At 39.6% G+C, this 20,100-nt stretch overlaps 2 long non-coding RNA genes across 5 annotated transcripts in view; one reads left to right on the top strand and one right to left on the bottom strand.

Annotated features, from left to right (window-relative positions):
- Positions 1 to 20,100, top strand: part of LOC110402172 — a 33,966-nt gene that overhangs the window by 5,412 nt on the left and 8,454 nt on the right. For 2 of the 3 annotated variants that reach the window (XR_002440955.1, XR_002440956.1), the window contains exons 2-5: positions 2,905 to 3,092; positions 5,876 to 5,981; positions 7,975 to 8,100; positions 15,468 to 15,530. This is a non-coding gene — a long non-coding RNA (uncharacterized LOC110402172). Of the gene's footprint in view, positions 1 to 2,904; positions 3,093 to 5,872; positions 5,982 to 7,974; positions 8,101 to 15,467; positions 15,531 to 20,100 lie in introns of all 3 variants that reach the window. The other variant, XR_002440957.1, reaches the window with a different exon arrangement.
- Positions 8,977 to 20,100, bottom strand: part of LOC110402179 — a 52,066-nt gene continuing 40,942 nt past the window's right edge. Inside the window, exon 5 of one of the 2 annotated variants that reach the window (XR_002440962.1) lies at positions 8,977 to 11,439. This is a non-coding gene — a long non-coding RNA (uncharacterized LOC110402179). Of the gene's footprint in view, positions 11,440 to 18,631; positions 19,689 to 20,100 lie in introns of those variants that run through there. The other variant, XR_002440961.1, reaches the window with a different exon arrangement.

Raw genomic sequence — 20,100 nt, 5'->3', positions numbered from 1 at the left:
TATAGTTTTCAACATAACACCACATCAAAAGCTCCATGGGAGTCTAAGTAAATGCACTGTGTTTCATTTTTCTATTTTAGAAATGGAGACAGATGCTGCAGTAATGTAGTGAGATGTACCGCTGTTGCCATCATGGCCAAAATCATCATCTGTCTGTTTTTAATCACTAACCCAGCTTAGTGGTACAGAGTTCTTCCTTCTTTCCTTCTTGTGTTTTCTCAACACGCGTACAAAAATTTTGCTTTATGTTTTAATATCTTCATTAAAAACGGTTCAAATGATTTTAACAATTCTCACTTTACATTGTATTTTCTAGCTTCTGAGGCATAGGTTTCTTACTGATCAATCTTGTTTCTCTTGTTTTGACACTCTGCGTAGTAATATCTTGCTTGAGACAGTTATTTAACCAATTAGATCTGAAGCATACTCCTGCATACATTCATTCCGTGCTTCCCCTTTAACCATCATCAAATATTTTCAGCCGTTTTGACTTGAAGCAATTCAGACCCTTCCACATTCACATACTCAAATTCAGTCCATAGTTTATTTGAATCAATTACTCTTGTAATTATCAAAGCTTGTCATTTCAGAGTAGTGAGGTTTAGTTACAGACCTGCTTTTGTGTCTCCTTTGTTCAATTATATTACATGATTCCCTGGCCAGTCATGAAAGTTTATTTTCCTTGACACACCTGAAGCAATGTAGTCAAAAGTCACAAAGTTGTAACATCTTTGATTATACAAGTACTATAATATTTTTACTGCTTTCTTAAGCATTGAGTGAAGAACTTTGCAATTACTCGTGTGAAGAACAGTTGGATGTTACACATTTCTAGTCATTAGCTATTTCTTTTTTTTCCAAATGTCAGGTTTCCCAATTACATTTACCTTTCTAATTGCACATAGCTCACTCTGAAACTAATGCCTGCTATTTATTTCCATGGAAACTACAACTGATAAAAACAGCACAATAACAATATTTAACTGAGCAAATTCTTGGCTACAAAACACTGTTTTTCAACATTAGTTGTGCATTTTCACCAGCAATGATGTGGTGAATTCACCAGCGGCCTGCATGCCGTGCTTGTAAAAGTCTGCACCAACAAATCTTTCCCACTCCACATTCTCCACAGATACTGTCACATGAGTCAATGCTGTTTTTTACACATTTCTCTTTCTTTTACAGCGAATAGTTTGAATCTTTGTTCACTTCCCTACTTCCCTACTGACTGATGAAAATTCTTGCCCTTACATCATGACATTGCTTCAATACACTGGCATGGTAATGTTTAATCACAGCTATGGAATTTCTAAACCTGCTAAGAAGAGGTCCAGAGATGACACATCGTAGAGTAAGAGTGATGGATACTTGTTTGTATCCCTTCTTGGAAAGATCCCAGAGTGCATACTAAACTTTACAAACCAATTACAAGCTATTATATTGAAGGAATTGCATCACTCATCAATGAAATGCAGTTACCTCAGGGAAAAGGCAAGAAACATTTTAATAGTGTACAGAAGTATTTCAACACTTCGGGAAAGAAAATGAGTAATATCGTATTCAGCTGAGCAGAAAGAGAAGATTTAGTTAAGTAGTCATATATAATTATTTTAACTGGATTTGGGCCAGAAACCAAGGAAAAACCTACTGCTAATGCAAAAAAAGAGACTTGGGATTTTTAAGCCACAAATGATCAAGTCTTTTGACATTACATCTTAATATATAGCACCTCAAGCAGCAGAGCTGTATTGAAGCTTTTATAACTTGAGTTACCATGATTGCCTCCTTTAGAGGTTAGGAATGATGTCTGATCTCCACAAGAAACTACAACAACGTACCTGAAGGCAGATTGGCTCCTTCAACTATTTTCTGGGCATTTCCTCATTTTCTTGCCATTTTAGACTGTTAGTTTTGAAAGGAAAATATGACTAAAGGTGTTTTGTATCACTGGTTTCTAACAAACACACCAGCAGGATTCACTTAGTTCCTGTCTGCCAAATAGTGAGGTGCTTGATCATGACGGCTAGTGTTGACATTGCTTTCTTATTTTGTCTCCGAGATCTCTGGAGAATTGAGAGAAAGCATGAAAATAATATGCAGTCGTATGGCAAAATGCTCATATTCCTTCTTGACTATTATTGAAGAATGGAAGTGCTTTTAAAAAAGGTTAAAAAGTAACATGAGTTAGACATGAGCTAGTTAGCCTCCAGGTTAGTCTGTCAGTAGTAGTCATGGTAATCTAAAAACCAATTTCTGAAGAATAGATTAGGATGCTAGAGAAGGGAAGAATAAGAATAAAATGTGATCGAAACTTACAAAGCTGAATGTTGAAAATGCATTGCATGAACTGAAGAAATTGAAATGTTAAACAAGTTCTCAGGAATCCATAAAACTCACAAGTAAGAAGTATGTTTTTTCATGGTATAGAATGAAATAATAGAGCTAATTTTCAAAATATGTGCACAAAACTAATGGCCTGAAGAAGCAATTTAATTAAGAAACTGTCCGTTTAAGACACTAATCCTTCAAGAGATGCAGCCATTCACAAATGGTCATTTAGAGTAGGTTATATTAAACAGCCAGGTTATTAAAACATTATGCACTTGGTTTTAATTCTAATGCTTTTATTCTACATGAGCAGTGACTGCTGAGAGATGTTTGTAGTAAAAAATGCAATTTTCTATTGACTTACTGAAGCGTGTTATACCAGAAATATAGGGAGAAACTCACTAATCAAAGTGATTCACTTTTACCTGAATTATTCTTATATTCTAATATAAGAATCTAATTCCTAATTATTCTTTTACCTTCTTTATTCTTAGTTATCCTAAAAACATCCAAGCATTGTGAGAAAGTTTGACTTGGTATTTTTTAATCTTGCTGTTTCTGTTGATCTAATTACAGGACAAAAGAGTGATCCAGATGGAAAGGGCCTCGGGAGGTCTCTAGCTCCGTCTCTTGCCCCAAGCAAGCCCAGCTCTGGCATCAGACCAAGCTACTCGGTGTGTTCGCCAGGCAGTTCTGAAGCCCTGTGAAGATGGAGCCTGGACAGCCTCACTGGCAACCCACTCCGCTGCCTGACTCTCCTCATGGTGAGAGCATTTTTCTTTATAACCACTTTGAAGCACATATTTCAACCTGTGTCCATTGCTTCTCAACCCTCCAGAACAGAACTGGTCCTCCCAGTTTGCTGTCATCTGAAAACTTGCTTGGGAATTGTTTATTATACAACGTCCTTGCAAAAATGGCAGTGAAAACACTCACCGTGTAGAAGATTCTATGTACCTTCTCCTGGCTGACACTGCTGATAATGATTACACTGATGCTGATCTTAGATTAACAGGCGGTGATTCTTGCGCTTCCAAATATTATGTCTCTTTTTATCTTTTTGTTTGGATACATTAGGAACATTTTGCCAGCACAGTCTTATCCGTATTATTTTCTGGGCAATGCTAATGTGTTCAGATAACCAGTGTGACTGTTATGAAACTAAACATAATCTGCATGTAATTACATTTTGGGTGGCAGTTTTCCCTGTGTGTATTTTAATATGAAAATCTAATAAAGAAATATTAAAAAGGATTTTTGTTTCAAAACAGTCTTGAAATGTCTTTCATAATGACTCCATTACTAATACTCATGGTTCAAAAGGGGGGATGTTAGGCAGCTGTCTACCAATGTGGTGGGTGTTGATACAGCTTGGTACATCTCATAAGGCATGTCAGAGGAAAGATTTTGAGTGCTATGTAAATGAAACATCTTGGCAGCCTATAGGAAAAAGACACTAATGTGCAAAATATGAGGGCTGCTCTGAAAATAATGCCTCCTATTTTATTATGTTGGCCCACAGTGTCTGAGGTGGATGTTGGAGGTATGGCAGTAGAGGTTGAACCTTCCCACCAATATTCCATTGCGTTTTGTTGCTGTGCAACAGATGGCAGCAGAGGAGCAGTGTACAGAGCTGAATATCAGCTTCAGTGCATTGGAAACGATGGTGGCAGCGTTGGAATATCGCAGAGTTTGTGCCAGGTAGATCCCACAGATGTTCACACAGGAACACAAAGAACACTGTATACAAGTTTGGCAGAACGTATTGAACCAATATGAGGCTAAAGGTGACAGTTTCCTGGATCGCATCATTACCAGTGACGAGATATTGTGTCAGAGTCAAAACGGCCGCACATGGAGTGGCAACATGTGAATTCCTCATTGAAGAAAAAGTTCAGGACACCGCTCTCAGTGGGTAAACCGATGTGCGCTGTCTTTTCAGATAGGAAAGGTTTGATCCTTTTGGATTTGGACAAACCACCAACTCTGACTGCTATATTGTGATACTGGCTAAGCTGAAGGCTCAAACTTCCAGAGTCAGGCCAGAGAAGAGGACAGCCTTTCTCGTGCAACATGATAACACCAGGCCCCATACCAGTCTGAAGTCATGGAGCACATTGCCCATCTTGGCTGAACTGTCCTACTACATTCACCATATAATCCAGATTTGGTGCCTTCTGATTTCCATCTGTTTGGGACAATGGAAGATGGACTGCAAGGGGAACATTTTCCTAGCAATGACACCGTCATAGCAGCTATGAAACAGTGGGTCACCTCCACTGGTGCAAATTTTTATGAGCACAGCATGCAGGCTTTTGTTCATCAGTGGCAAAAATACATAGCTAATGGTAGTGACTATGTTGAAAAAGAGTGTTTTGCATCAGAATTTGCTCTATCAAATAGTGTTATTGTGATCTTTGTTGTTGTTTCCATGGAAATAAAAAGAGACATTACTTTTGGAGCAACCTATTTATATATTTTCTCTATAGCTGTATATATTGTAGATAATTGATGAGTATACATTGTAAAAATTCTAGTCATAGTTATTCATGTAAGACTATTTTAGTAGAATCATTTGTGAAGTCATACATTGTTTAGTAAAAAAAGAATAGCAGAGTTTGGCTCACAGTGAAGGCATTCATAATAGTTCACTATTATGTGAATCATATACAATATCAATATACAATCAATACAATATTGCCGCCAAACTATTCTAACTCAATGCCAAGGACTATGGATGGGTCTCCATGTTTGCAACAACTTTCTCTAGCAACAAACATCTGCTAGCACTTCATAAATTATGACATGATTCTGTATTTCATGAGTTTGTCAGGCTTTTATTTAACATTACATTTATTTAAGTACATTTCCTGGATTTTTATGCAATATGAGAAGAATATGCAAAAAAACATGACAGAAAGAAGAAAATAAATATTTTGTGGAAAGGAGCCTGCAAATTAACTTCTTTCTGTTTGAGTGGCCTGATCTGCAATCAGAATGAGAGATGTGGGGACTTTTTTTTTTTTTTTGGCTTGTAAGGCTACGTAGTGTAACATTTTCATTGGACTACACTCAAACTGAAGCTTTGTCCAGCAAAAACAATCTCCTTAAGCTGTCCATTTTTTTTTTCACATGCACACCTGTTAATATATTTTAAAGGAAATGCTAAAAATATGTTACAAGTAGAGACATAACATATGTCAGTATGAATAAATGAGGTGATTTAGAATTGTATTAAAATCCTTAAGGTGCCTGGTTGGTGAGCCATGCTCTAAAGCACTGCTCATTGACCTCATCTGGAAACAGGATGTAGCCAAGCAAGAAAAATGGTTGCAACCGATCCTTGTCGCTCCTGCTGTCTTTGTGTAGCACATTACACACAGACTTTCGTCTTTCATTGTGGGGCTAATGTTTGTAATAAATGTCAGAAAGCATTTTGTGGTCTATTCCAAATTGAGTCAAAGCTCTGCAGATCTGCATCTATTGCATTGTTTCTTGTAAACTTGGGGAACTGAACTCAAAAGACCCATTTTGTTTCTTTCAGCAGAAAAGAGAGAAATAAAAGTGGAGACTTCAAACTGTAAAGACTGAGAAACTGAAAAGGCGCTTATGGGACAAATGTTCTAGCAAGAGGAAACATTTTAAAACACAAGGTAAGCTCGATGTTGAAACAGGGAAAAAGTTATTTGCTTTAGAAAGATCAAAATATTTTTGCATCTGAGTCTTCACCTGCTTTCTTCAACTCTCACCTATCTCAGTAGTAAATTGGAATATGCCAGGATTGTGGATTTTGTGGACTTTCAGTCTCCAAGGGTATCTATGGAGCCTGGAGACAAGAATTGGCACTATTTACTTTTTGGAGAGTGATTTCCAGAAAGTCTGGAGAAGTCTGCCCTCTTGAAGGATGCCACTGAGTACATCACCAGAGCTGATGGCTGCATCCTTCCCAATCAGGGAGAGTTTAAAGACTTTGAAGCCCACCAGATGTGTACAGACATAAAAATTGGATGAGTGTCTACAAAAAAGATTAATGCCTATGTGAATTTAAATGTTAGGCTACCATAAATACAATTGTGAATAATGGTCAGAAATAAAAATTGCCATTACATTTTTCACCTAAAGAGTTTACTGCACGTCTTGAAGTAAATGTTCCCTAAATTACTGACACCCTCTATAATACACTCACTTTAAAATGATTTTTTGAAACATCACTTTCAAAACTCTAATAGAGTTAAATGTTCAATCAAACAAATGTTTTATGAGAGATGTTTATAAGCTCTAGGAGATAAAATTTGGGATGGAGATCAAAATATATAAATAAATACACAAACAAGCTCACTATCTGACAGGTCTGCAACCACCGTACATGGAAAAAATGTTATAAATCCTTTCTGCCTGTCATAGTCCAGTACATACATTAAATAAAGCAAAACTAATCAAATACTGAAGGATGGGCTGGTGGTCTGATTAGCTAGTATAATTCTCCTGAATATAATTATTATTATTTTTTAAATATGCTAGACATTACAGTTAAAACTATCAAATAAAAGTCCATATGGCCATGTTTTTTTCATTTGCAGCTTAAAATAATAATACCGACCTTGGCATGAGGTATATTTTAGAGATTAATGACCAGCTTGAGTTAATGATCCTTGGCTGTGCTGCTGACCTTCATCTCCTCCCAGTCAGTCATTAATCCTCAGGAAATTCACTGCACCTTGATTGTTATTACTTATATGGCCCATGTCTAAACCTCAGGAACTGTGGCAAATATATAAGTCGTACTTCACTCACAGAACTCCCACAACAGAAAACAAAGCAAAAGCAGCTTCCAAACTTTTAAAAAGCAGAACGGCAAATCATATGACCTTGGTCAAAAGTATTAATAACAGCCTTACTTTCATTGTGTGCTATTTTCTCTGTATGAATCTTACTGCAATTAAGAAGGAATATTGCAGAATTTGAAAAATGGAGTATTTGGCATTGGCTGTCTAGTTCAGGCATTTCTAAAACAGCTATCAACTTTGTGTTTAAAAGCCAAACACAATGTTTTGCTTTGATGTAATTCTTTAGAGTACCGCTCATTCTTCTTTCACTGGCAATGGTGGAAATCAGAACAATGCATTTATAAATTTATAAAATGAGTGAGGAGGAACGCAGGTTTTTACTCCTGAATTATTTTTCCTTGTCCACCTGTCAGATAGTTAACTCCTGTAATTAGCTACAGGTGGAGATTTTGAGGCAGAGGGATTTGCATAAGTCCTTACAAATATCTGTATGTGGAGTTAAAATTAGAAGATGAGATTTTTTTTCTAGTTATTGCTGATAGTAGTGAGCAGTGTACATTTCTGAAGACTAGTTTTTTTCTTTCTGTGCTAAGGATATTTTCCTAATGACAGCATGAAAAGCTGAACTGCCTTTCCTAGTGCTAAGAGCATCATCAGAGTTACAGGCTTAATAGCAAAGAGTAAGAAAGATAAGTGATACAATACTCCTTTCTAGAGCTTCTTAAATGGGCAGTTCAGGAAGAACAAAGAAGAAAGCAAAATCAGAAATCATTATTTTGACTGAAATTGAAGAAATAAATATTGATGTTGAAACTCTTCCTATTAGATTTTGATCTACCCATGCTTCCTTTTCTTTCAGAGAATGAACTGGCTATTCTTATAGTGAGGGTGATGTGATGGGGCCTGGTGTGAGTACACCACCTGTAGGCTCCATTGTTTGCTAGACCCACCGGTGAGCTGCTGCTGGCATGAGGAAGCAAGTTGGGTAAGTAGCCTCGTAGCTCTAAGCTGCGTGGTGGGACTAGATGACCTTAGACATTTTTTCCAGTCTTAATGATTCTATGATTACCAACCTGGTAGCCTTCTATGATGTCATCACCAGGTGGGTAGATGGAGGGATAGCAGTGCATATTGTGTAACTTGTCTTTGGCAAGGTATTTGACTCTGTCTCCCACAACATCCTTGTAATGAAGCTGAGAAAGTGCGGGATAGATAAGTGGACAGTGAGGTGGACTGAGAACTGGCTGACTGCAGAGCTCAGAGGGTTTTGATCAGTGGTGCAGTGGCTGGCTGAAGGCCTGTAACTAGCAGTGTTCCCCAGGAGTTGGTGCTGGGTCCAGTCTTGTTCAATATTTTCCTCAGTGACCTGGATGAAGGGACAGGTGCATCCTCAGCAAGTTTGCTGATGATGCAAAGCTGGGAGGAGTGGCTAACACACCAGAAGGCTGTGCTGCCATTCAGTGAAACCTGGACAAGCTGGAGAGTTGGGTGGAGAGGAACCTTATGAGGTTCAACAAGAGCAACTGCAGATTCCTACACCTGGGGAGGAGTAACTCCATCAGTACAGGTAAGGGGCTGACCTGCTGGAGAGGAGCTCTGCGGAGAAGGACCTGGAGGTCCTGGTGGACAGCAGGCTGGCCATGACTCAGCAGTGGGCCCTTGTGGCCCAGAAGGCCAGTGGCATCCTGGGGTGGTTTAAAAGGGGGCATGGCCAGAGGATCCAGGGAGGTGATCCTCCTCCTCTACTCTGCCCTGGTCAGGCCACTTCTGAAACACTGTGTCCAGTTCTGGGCTCCCTAGCTCAAAAAAGACAGGGATTTCCTACAAAGAGTCCAGAGGAGGGTGACAAAGATGATTAAGGGCCTGGAGCATCTCTCTAATAAGGAAAGGCTGAGACACTTCAGTCTGAAGAAGAGAAGGCTGAGAGGAAATCTCATAGCTGTTTATAAGCATTTAAAGTGTGGGAGTCGAGTCGTTGGGGCGGACTCTTTTTGGTGGCAAGCAACTGTAGAACAAGGGGCAATGGGCAGAAACTGTATCACAGGAAGTTCCATACTAATACAAGGAAGAACTTTACTGTCAAAGTGACAGAGCACTTGAACAGGCTTGAACAGAGAGGTTGTGGAGCCTCTTTCTCTGCAGATATTTAAGACCTGTCTGGATGCCTACCTGTGCAACCTGCTGTAGGGAACTGCTTTTTCAATGGTTTGGGCTCAGTGATCTCCAGAGGTCCCTTCCAACTCCTAAATTCTGTGTTTCTGTGGTATTTTAGTAAGTGGTTTTGTGAAGCAGACAGGATCATTTTCAGCTTGGAACTGCAAATCATATGATAATGTCTTCCATTCTTTTTATGTTCTCATTTTGGTTTTCTACCTAACTAGGCTCTGCAGTGCCTTCCAGCAGTGTTTCAGCTAAAGAAAACTAGTTGAGAAGCTGTGGAATACAGCAATATTTTAACCAACTAGGAAGACTTTTATTTTTTCCTCCGTAAACAATTGATTTCAATGTCTTCCCAGCATTCGCAGTTCTGCCAGTCTGAGAGTCAAAAAAAGCCATCCAAAAAAACAAAACCCCCCACAAACCAAACAACAGGAACGGAAATAGACTATCTAGTAAATGTTTCATTTCTACTGTAATATCTGGCTCTCTGCAGATGCAGACTGACCAAGCAAAGGAGTGATTTTCCTAAGAGAAGCACACACATCAGAATACAGTGACTTTATAAGGACTGTTGTTATGGCCAAAGCATACTTTAATGTGAAGAGGAAGAGTCATATTTATTCACACGCTATATATAACTTTGTAAATCCTCCCTTTGAACTATTTGCATGCAACATAAGCTGTATAAAAAAGAAACAACACAAAACAAGACAAAAAAAACCCTATAACCAACACAAGGAAAACTCTTTTAAAAAGTCAACATTTTATTGTTTCCCTTCTATGTTTTTGTAATATACAATTGAAAACCATTTGACTTTTCTCCAGATCTAGGAAGCTTTACTGAGATAAAGTGAGAAGGACTTCAGAAGTGAGTCAAAAGTCTGGTTTTAGTGCCAATGAAGCTCCTTGCAGTAGAGGGAAGAAGGAAGAGAACTGACAGAGTTTTTCTGCAAATGCTGTGACCAGATGAAGTAAAGATAAAAATTTTCAGTCAGTAGAAAGATGCTTAGAAAAAGAGGTGGATTCTGCTCACTAATTGATTTCTGAGGCCAGTGGTGGATGCTGTTGAGTGAAGTAGGTGGCAGCTGGTTGCCATAAACCAGGAACAAAAAGGTGAAGATTTCCAGGGGCCAGCCACCCTGGCTTCAAAAAAGGAGAAGTGAATAAATGAAAGCAGGAATAGGCACACTCCTCCTCAAACAGATTGCAACACCATTGCAATCTAGGAAGCATCTTGATGCACATATTGGATTACAAGCTAAGATGCAGATTTTTACTTTTTTTTTTTTTTCCAGGGAGACTGAACTTACTAAGAAAATGCACATGCAGCAGTACTAAATACATAAAACATGCGTACATTTAGTAGTGACAGAAGTAGCTCGGTGTCAAACGAGATTTTCCAAGGTCCTTGCAAAATCCTACTTATCATAAAATCATAGACTGTTTTGGTTTGGAAGGGACCTTTAAGATTATCTAGTTCCAACTCCCCTGCTATTGGCAGGGACACCTCCCACTAGACCAGGTTGCTCAAAGCCCCAGTTAAAGAATTGTTTTGCACAGTTATGTATTTATGGCAACAATCTGATGTTTTTCATTAAAAAATACATTTAATGAAGAAGATGCAGAAGATGGCAGAACCGTATTTTAATAGATTAACAAAACAGTTTCCCATGAGAAATACACTAAATGTTCATGCAACTGGACAATGAACATACAATACTTAGGAAGAGGGCATCAAATTATTATTGCCTAGATGAACTTAGATTTTATATTCCTAAACTTTTGAATGCTTGCTTTGCAACCTTAATTTTATTTTAGTGTAGTTAAATTGAACAATGCAAAGTATATGGAGAGAAGAAATTTAAAGGAAGAAGAAAGTGTGTATATATAAATAAATATGTATATATATCTACATATATCTACGTATATCTATACATCTCTCTCTATAGAGAGATATATACGTAAGTTGCCCCAAACCTGCCATAAAAGTAATGGCTAATCTTGTGCTAACAGTAGTTTGTCTAAAGATCTTCATGTTGATATTTTTCTTCATTTTTAGTGGTGACATGTTACTGCTTCTGAGAACCTGCACCAAACAGCGCAGATAATTTCATATTATCCTCATTATCATCTTGTTGAATGTGTTTTGCTGTGAGGAATTCACCTAAAGAAAAAGCAAAAATATGTCAGGAAACAAGATTCAAAGGAATAAAAGAGACTCTCACCTCCCATCTGTATGTCAAGGCTGCTTCTACACTAGCAGTTTATTTTGGAACTGTAGTGTGTTTTCAATGATCTGATTGCCTCCAGTTTACCATGCACTGATCCAACTTATGGAGTGGCTTTAATTTGTGTGAATAGGCGTCACTGTAGGTGAAACTGAACTGGAAGATCCTCAGCAGCAGAATGACAGTCTTTGATGGGGGTACCGTGAGTACAAGAACATACTGCTTTTTGTACGTTTTGTACTCATCTGCTGTTAAAGTGATGGAGTGGGTAGGAAAGGATTGCTTGAGGATTATGGAGAAGTTGTGACCTTTGGCTTACTGTTCTGGGGAAGTGCTACATATCTCAAGTCTGGCTGCAAGAATGGGTCATGCCTTCCCTTGCTTTTTTGGGCTGATGGGCTGTTGCAGGCTGTAGGGCTCTGGGTCTTGCCATGCTGTCTCCTCTACTGCGGTGGTGGGATGGGTGTGAATACCTAAACCAGCCTTCCGCTTCTGCTGGCAGGAGAGGAGGATCATTGCAGCTCTGGCACAGGGAAGGGTAGCTTTGATCTTTCTCTGGACAGCTGGACAGCATATTCTCTTACAGCCTGGAAGGTCAGCAGTGTCCTGGACTGTATCACCAGATGCAAGCAGGATGAGGCAGATGATTGTCCCCCTCTTCTCTGTCTTCGCAACGCTCCATCTGGAGTAATGTGTCCAGGCCTAGGGCCCTCAGCACAGGAAAGTCTTGGAGCTGATGGAGTGGGTCCAGAGGAGGACATGAAGATTATCAGAGAGCTGGAGCACCTCTCTTATAAAGAAAGGCTGAGGGAGCTGGACTTGTCTAGCTTGGAGAACAGAAGGCTCTGGGGAGACCTCGTCAAGGCCTTCCAGTACTTGAAGGGAGCTTACAAGACAGAGGGGGACAGCCTTTTTACATGGTCTGATAGTGAGAGGACAAGGGGGAATAGCTTTAAACTAGAAGAGGGGAGATTTAGGTTAGATGCTAGGAAGAAATTCTTTCCTCGGAGGGCGCTGAGGTGCTGGCACAGGCTGCCCAGAGAAGCTGTGGTGCCCCATCCCTGGAGGTGCTCAAGGCCAGGTTGGATGGGGCCCTGGGCAGCCTGAGCTGGTGGGGGGCAGCCCTGCCCACGGCAGGAGTTGGGGCTGGGTGGACTTTGAGGCCCCTTCCAACCCAAACCCTTTTATGATTCTATGTTTCTGTGATTCTACAATTCTATGATTCTTTGATTTGGGCCTGCAAATGCAAGTGCACAGGAGCCATGAAGGGCAGAGGGAGAAGTTAAAGAGAGGGCTGCACATAATGCTGAGGGCATCCAGAGCTGAAGCACTTGATACAGTCTTGGACAGGTCTATAGCATTAAGGCCTGTACAGGCGTCTTCTCAGACTCATTTTCTTGTGACGAAATATAAAATATACTTAAATATACCATAATTTCCACTTCCATTCACCTGAGAGAATTAAGTGGCTGATGCTATATACCACAGGATCAACAGCACCAAGGTCATTCTTGACAGATTCCTTTGTGGTGCGTCCTTAGATATACTGGTGATGTGGACTCTGTAATTTTCTAAGCAATCTATTACACTTCAACATTTTCCTTAAAATTTGACAGCACTTTTCAAAATGCCTACCCTGAATAGCTTCCATTTCAGATTAAGCCTGTGTCTCCTTGTTGTTTCCACCAAAGTCACCAAGAAAGAAGATTACTGCTTGCAATGGAAGATTGTCATTGTGTCTGTCACTTGTGTTGCCTACCTTTGCATTGTGTGTTAAGGATTTCAAATAGATATATATATAATCATCTAATCCTTTAAGATGAAAGGGACTTTTAAAGGACATCTAGTCCAACTCCTCTTCAATGAACAGGAACATCCATGGATAGATCAGGTTGCTCAGAGCCTGGTCCAACCTAGCCTTGAATGTCTTCAGGGACAAGGCTTCCACCACATCTCTGGGCAACCTGTTCTAGCGTCTCACTACTCTTGCCGTAAAAGACTTTTTCCTTATATCCAACCAAAATCTACCCTCTTTTAGTTTGAAACCATTTCCCCTTTTCCTATCATCACAGACGCTGCTAAAGAGTCTGTCCCCTTCTTTCCTGTAGCTCCCCTGTAGATACTGAAAGGCCACTCTCAGGTCACCTTGGAGCCTTCTCTTTTCCAAACCCAACAGCCCCAGCTCTCTCAGCCTGTCTTCGTAGGAGAGGTGATCCATCCTTTGGATCATTTTTGTGGCCCTCCTCTGGATGTGCTCCATCAGGTCTATGTCTCTCTTGTACTGAGGACTCCACATCTGGATGCAGTATTCCAGGTGAGGCCTCACCAGTGCAATGCAGAGGAGCAGGATCACCTCCCTTGATCTGCTGGCCATGCTTCTTTTGATGCAGCCCAGGATGCGGTTGGCTTTCTGGACTGCAACATCACATTACTGGTTCATGTCCAGCTTGCCATCCACCAGTACTCCCAGGTCTTTTTTTGGCAGGGCTGCGCTCAATCCTTTTGCCCCCAAGCTTGTATTGGTTGTGGGGGTTGCTTTGACCCAGGTATAAGGCTTGTTGAACCTCATGAGATTCTCCTGGGCCCACTGCTTGAGCCTGTCTGGGTCTCTTTGGATGGAATCCCATCCCTTGGGCATGATGACCACACCACACAGCTTAGTGTCATCTGCAAACTTGCTGAGGGTGCACTCAACCTCATTGTTGGTATAACTGATGAAGATACTATAGAGTATCGGTCCCAGCACCGACCCCTGGGGACACCACACATCACTGATCTCCATCCAGACATTGAGCCACTGACCACCACTCTCTGGACTCGATCCTGCAGCCAGTTCCTTGTCCATCAAACAGTCCGTCCATCAAACAATCCATCCATCAAACTGGTATTTCTCCAATTTGGAAGGAAAGATGTTGTGGGGTACCTTTTAATCAAAAATCACTGAACACTGTTTTACTCAAGGAATACGTGTTAAAAGCTACAGCAAGAGCTATAGAAAAATTCCTTCCCAAATAAAACTATTAATGCTTAATTGCTTGCTACTAATTTGAATAGATGCTGCAGTCAAATATGGTCACACCCAATTCACAACATATGTGCCAGAACAAGAGAAAAACAATTAGTCCTTCTGTTCTATTCAAATCACATTCATTGTGGAGGAAAAAAGTTTCTTTCTTAATGCTTGAAGATTTTTAAAATGGATTCTTTTTCTCTCTAGCTATGCCAACATTCTTTTCACATTAGGAAACTTGAACAGATTTAAGCCCTCATTCAAAGTACAGTTTGTAGTACAAACATGCTACAGTTGTCAACACACAATGCACAAACACACAGGGGCAAAAATAGACTGAGTGGAGCAGACAAGAGCTCTTATTGCTACACTGCTGGTGGGAGGAGGAGTGAAACTATTTTTATAAACAGCCAGCCAAACTCATCAAAGTCTCAAAAAGTCTCAAAAAGTCTATATTTGGAGTAATTATATGGCTATGTTACATCTTGGCTAATTGCAGCAGACGTTGAATAATTAAATTATTCAGCCATTTCCCTTTGTGTGAGAAATGGCCTCAGATGGTCACTCTCATCCATTCCATACCAGTGTGGCATAGCGGTACTGCTTATTAAGAGCATATGGAGGAAATATTTTAAGTGTAGTGTAAGTAGCTTTATACTGTAGTTCACTGTAAAGAAATAAGCAATCTGCAATAATTCCTTCAATTTTTTATTCCAAAAAAAAAAGTACTACAAAATTCTTGTTAAATCCAGACCCTTACAAAATAATTTGACAAGGTGGCATAAAATTAGGTATTACAAAACTAATCACTGTTCTGTATGATTCACAACCCAACAAGTGGGTAAAGTAAAGTTGCTTATGAGATTTAAGGAACATACTCAATAAAAAAAGTTCAATCTCTATAAAATACATTTACCTCAGCACACTTTTGCTTCATCTTCTTGGATTCCACAGGTTGGACTTATAACACAACCACGGAGACAAGAGTTATTATTGAAATTCCACCTGTCCCCGTTGGTATGTACCCCAAAATGATGCCAAGTCTATCATGATGTCAAAATGAATTCCCTCACACAAGAGCAGAATTAGCCTAACTGCAATCATTTGACATAATCCAGACACTCTTAGAAAAGGGAGAAAAGCTAATCTGGGATGAATTTTGATCAGGGAAAATATTATGCAAAAATGAGGTGCTAAGATTTCTGCTGAGTATTCATCTCTGAAAAATACCTCATCAGTCTTCTCATTTAGTGCTTAGGTACTCCGGGTCAGTGTTGTGCAATAGAGCAATAGCAGTAATATATAAACAAGGCTATCTTATTGCATCCTAATTGAATGCTTCAATATCCTCTAAATGGTTATACACATCATTAAAGACAATATTAGTAGAACAGCTCCTGAGAGCCTTAACCTCAAAGATTACAGATTAAAACCAGAGTCATGCAGTATTACTACATTACCAGTCCCAAGCTGGTATTAAAGAGATCAAAAATCTCTTTTCTTTGTTTATTTGCCGGTGGCCGTGTATGCTAGTTTTAAGGTTTTCATGCACGCTATTTTTTGCAAAGTATTTCTGACTTAGGAACAATTTGAACACAGTTCTGCATGAGGTTTCTCAAGATTCCTTAAAACTATCTGTAAAAGAAGCATAGGTTGTCTTAAGTGGGGACTTCCGAAACTGAGTGTTGAAATTGAGAAGATCCATAAAGACACAGACTTACAAAGTCATCCTGGGGGATGAAACCAGCCTTACCTGAGATCTCTTGCATGAGTGAGGGAGGAGACACTGAAGAAACTGATTACAAGTGCACTGTGGGTGTAACTGAGGAAAACTGCTTTCTGTGCGACTTTGCAGAGGGGATGTTAAATGGAGGAATGGAAATACACCAGGATGAGATTGGAGTTAGGAGGTGAAGTAGAAAGCTTGAACAGATTTTAAAGAGGACACAGCCTCTTTTTTACCTAATGACAATCATTTGGTGATTGGGGGAACAGTGAGGGTGCCAACTGTTAGCACAAGTGCCTACAGTACACTTTTTAGTGGCAGCTGTTCTTGATGTTACTGAAAAAATGTAACAGATTCATGGAAACGCTGGAAGTAGCATGAAGTGCACAAATCTTCTGCAGAACATAAAAGACTCACCACTGAGTGATATAATGGATGATTTCTGTAGACTATTATTTTGCATTAAATTGCTGAACCATCACTTTTAGTGTTCATGGGGTTTATAAGGGTCAGGGTTTCTTTCTGGTGTCACACTGCAATTCAGTTTTTTAATGTACTAGTTAACATACAGCTTTTGAATGGTTATTTTTCCTCTGAAAAAGACTTTTAGATGAGGTTTCTCAGTATTTACTTGGGCAGATTTATCAAGAAGACACAGGATTAAAAAAAAAAAAAAAAAAGAGAGAGAAGAAAATGAGAAAAAGCTCCAGTATTCCCTGGCTGATGAATCTGTAATGGCAAAGTTTATCTGATAGTTATAAACAACATTTAGTGCACAGATTGACAGGACACTGTTGTTCCTTGGGAACATAAAATTCATATGTGTAAATATTAGAAACATATTGTAATTAAAAATGCTGCTTTATTAATAGGTGGTTTTGAGCTATGTGCTTCTCCACCCCAGCAAGTTGGAAATAGGACAAACAGCCATACTTTATGAGCTGAAACAGCACCAAGAAATTCAACATAAGTACAATCCATGATATATTCGAACTGGGAAAAAGCATCCATACGGATCAGAGTATAGCATGAAAACCTATGAGATTTTGAATTTAAGCTCTAAGAATCTTTGTTTCTAAAAGTGCAAATTTGAGTCTGAAATCTACATAATTTCCTTTGCCACACAGTGCATGAGATCATTCCTCAAAATGTCTTAGGGAGGCTCTAGTGAGACTTAGTGTTCTAATAGACTGGTCTTTGTAAGATTGAGCATTTCTAACACAATGCCATTACCCAGGCAGTAGAAGGTGCTCTTGTAACAGCAAAAGATGTCCCTTGATTTGACAAATAAGAGCTTAAAATAATTCTTCCCATCATGTAGTTCAGCATCTTGTATTTCAAAAGCAACCAAGCCAAATGATTGCACAACCTAAGTGTTTTTAATCAAGTAAGGCCAGTTTTGGTTATTGAAACTATACACATATAGCTATACTTTTCAAACAGTTTCATTTGGTATCTTGGGTGTCTGCAGGGAAAGATTTCTAAATTGTATAAATAGATCCTATTGTTGTCAATGTGTGGGATTTGGCTAACAGCAAGTAAACAAATGTCAGTATCACACGTACTTCATGCAATGCTAGAGTTGACATAGACACTATGGTCTCAGTACATAAGAAAGGGAAATTTTGTAGGATTTCCTCACTGTTGCCTGGGAGAACAAGTTATTGGATAATAGTTTTTCACACATTTATTCCAGATCTTAACCTCACATGGATCTTTCTGTAGGATTAACCACTGACCCATTTCTTTTCCTTAAACACTATCCAATATCCTGGTATGATCTGGCTCTAAAACACAACCACTGCCAGCATTTCCATCACCCCATGGCTCTCCTGAATTTTCAAACGTCCAATACAGTTTTCAACAGAATACCTTCATGGATTTACTTTGCTTTTGCTCCCTTAATCAAGTCTTGTATCTCCAGCAGCTGCCTTGTCCCACGTGCCAGTAAGTTCTGACAAAACTGATGGTGAAGAATATTTCATTTTAAATACAAGAAAAAAAGTCACTTCTACTATGTTTAGATCAGCTGTATATCCATTAGGAGGGCTGGAGCACCTCTCCTATGAAGAAAGGTTGAGGAAACTGGGCTTGTTTAGTTTGGAGAAGAGAAGGCTCCAGGGAGACCTCATTGTGGCCTTCCAATACTTGAAGGGAGCATATAAACAGGAGGGGGAACAATTGTTCACGAGGGTGGATAGCGATAGGACAAGGGGGAATGGTTTTAAACTGAGACAGGGGAGATGTAGGTTAGATATTAGGAGGAAGTTTTTCACAAAGAGGGTGGTGACGCACTGGAACAGGTTGCCCAGGGAGATTGTGGATGCCCCGTCCCTGGAGGCATTCAAGGCCAGGCTGGACATGCCTCTGGGCAGCCTAGTCTAGTGGTTGGCGACCCTGCACTTAGCAGGGATGTTGAGACTAGATGATCTTTGAGGTCTTTTTCAACCCAGGCCATTCTATGATTCTATGATAAGTGTGAAATAATTTTTACTGTTTCACAATGTCAGTCTTCACTGAAGAAGACTTCACTCCGTCATTTTTCAGTTGTTTTAACACAATATCTGGTAGCTGAGAGCATATTTAGAATCATAGAATCACAGAATCCTTAGAGTTGGAAGAGACCTCTGAGGGCCACCTAGTCCAGCTCCCCTGCAATGATCAGGGACACCACAGCTAGATCAGGCTGCCCAGGGCCTTATCCAACCTTGCCTTGAAAGTCTCCAGGGATGGGGCATCAACCACATCACCTCGCAGCCTTCTCTTCTCCAGGCTGAACAGCCCCAGCTCTCTCAGCCTGTCCTCATCGAAGAGGTGTTCTGTTCCATGGATCAATTTATATCCAAGCCTTGCTCCAGTTCTATAGAACAGCCAGAGCTGACCAAGCACTTTATGTCATTAGATGAAAGGAAGCAGGCAGATGTGAAAAGAGCTTGTGGCTGGGCTGTTGTTGGAGCTTGCTGGTTCTGAAGGTTGAGATGTGTTTCTTGACACTCAGAGAATGAGGTTTGTGGAAGAGAAACAGCTAAGTCACACATGTTAAGTTAGCTGGAACATTTTAAAAACGTTAACATTTTCTGTAGAAATGGATAGAAGAATTTCAGTTTATTCCTACAGGATCTAAACCAACTGACAACTGGTACTTTCTGGAGGACGATGGCTCTGATTTTCTGACTACACAAAGGAAACATTCATGTATTTTCATATACTCTTTAGTATCAGTGTACCAAAGCTACCATTATTCTCTAAGTTCCATTTTAGGATTTTTATAGATCATGATCTTTCCCTCTTTGGAGATATTTTGTACCAGTAAGAAACTGCAATATTATGTGTTCAGTAGGTAATGAAGGAGCCATGAGTACTTTAACTCAGGTGCACCAGCAGAGTGAGTAGATTCATATCCACCTACGTAGATAAATGCAGCCTCATTTTCAGGGGTGTCTGGGCACCTGTAGGGAGGTAGAGCAGCAGGAGGTCAGCAAGTGTGAAAACCCAAGTGTTTCATGGTGAGTGGGGATGCCTATGAAAACTTTGGCAGCTCTATTTCATTTTTGGCCTGAGAGGCTTATTTGACTGCAATTAATTAGAAACATAATTTATTTAAAATATTTTTACACAAGTTTTTAAGTAATACCAATATCTATCTGTAAAATAGAGCTAGCTTTTCAGTCTACTTGTGGCCTTTCTTTAAATGCATTTTAAAAGGAAGAGTAATCTGCCTACCATGTTTTTACAACCTAGAATAAAGTCTCTTAAATTTCTTGTAATATGAGCAAGTGCTAGTGAGACTACATTAACTACATGATCCTATACTGGCTTGTTATCTTGTTCCATTGTAAATTAAGGCATTTTAATGCAGTA

This window comes from Numida meleagris, chromosome 1 (assembly GCF_002078875.1).
Source record: "Numida meleagris isolate 19003 breed g44 Domestic line chromosome 1, NumMel1.0, whole genome shotgun sequence".
Lineage (NCBI taxonomy): Eukaryota > Metazoa > Chordata > Aves > Galliformes > Numididae > Numida > Numida meleagris.
This window is presented reverse-complemented; position numbering and strand designations above follow the sequence as displayed.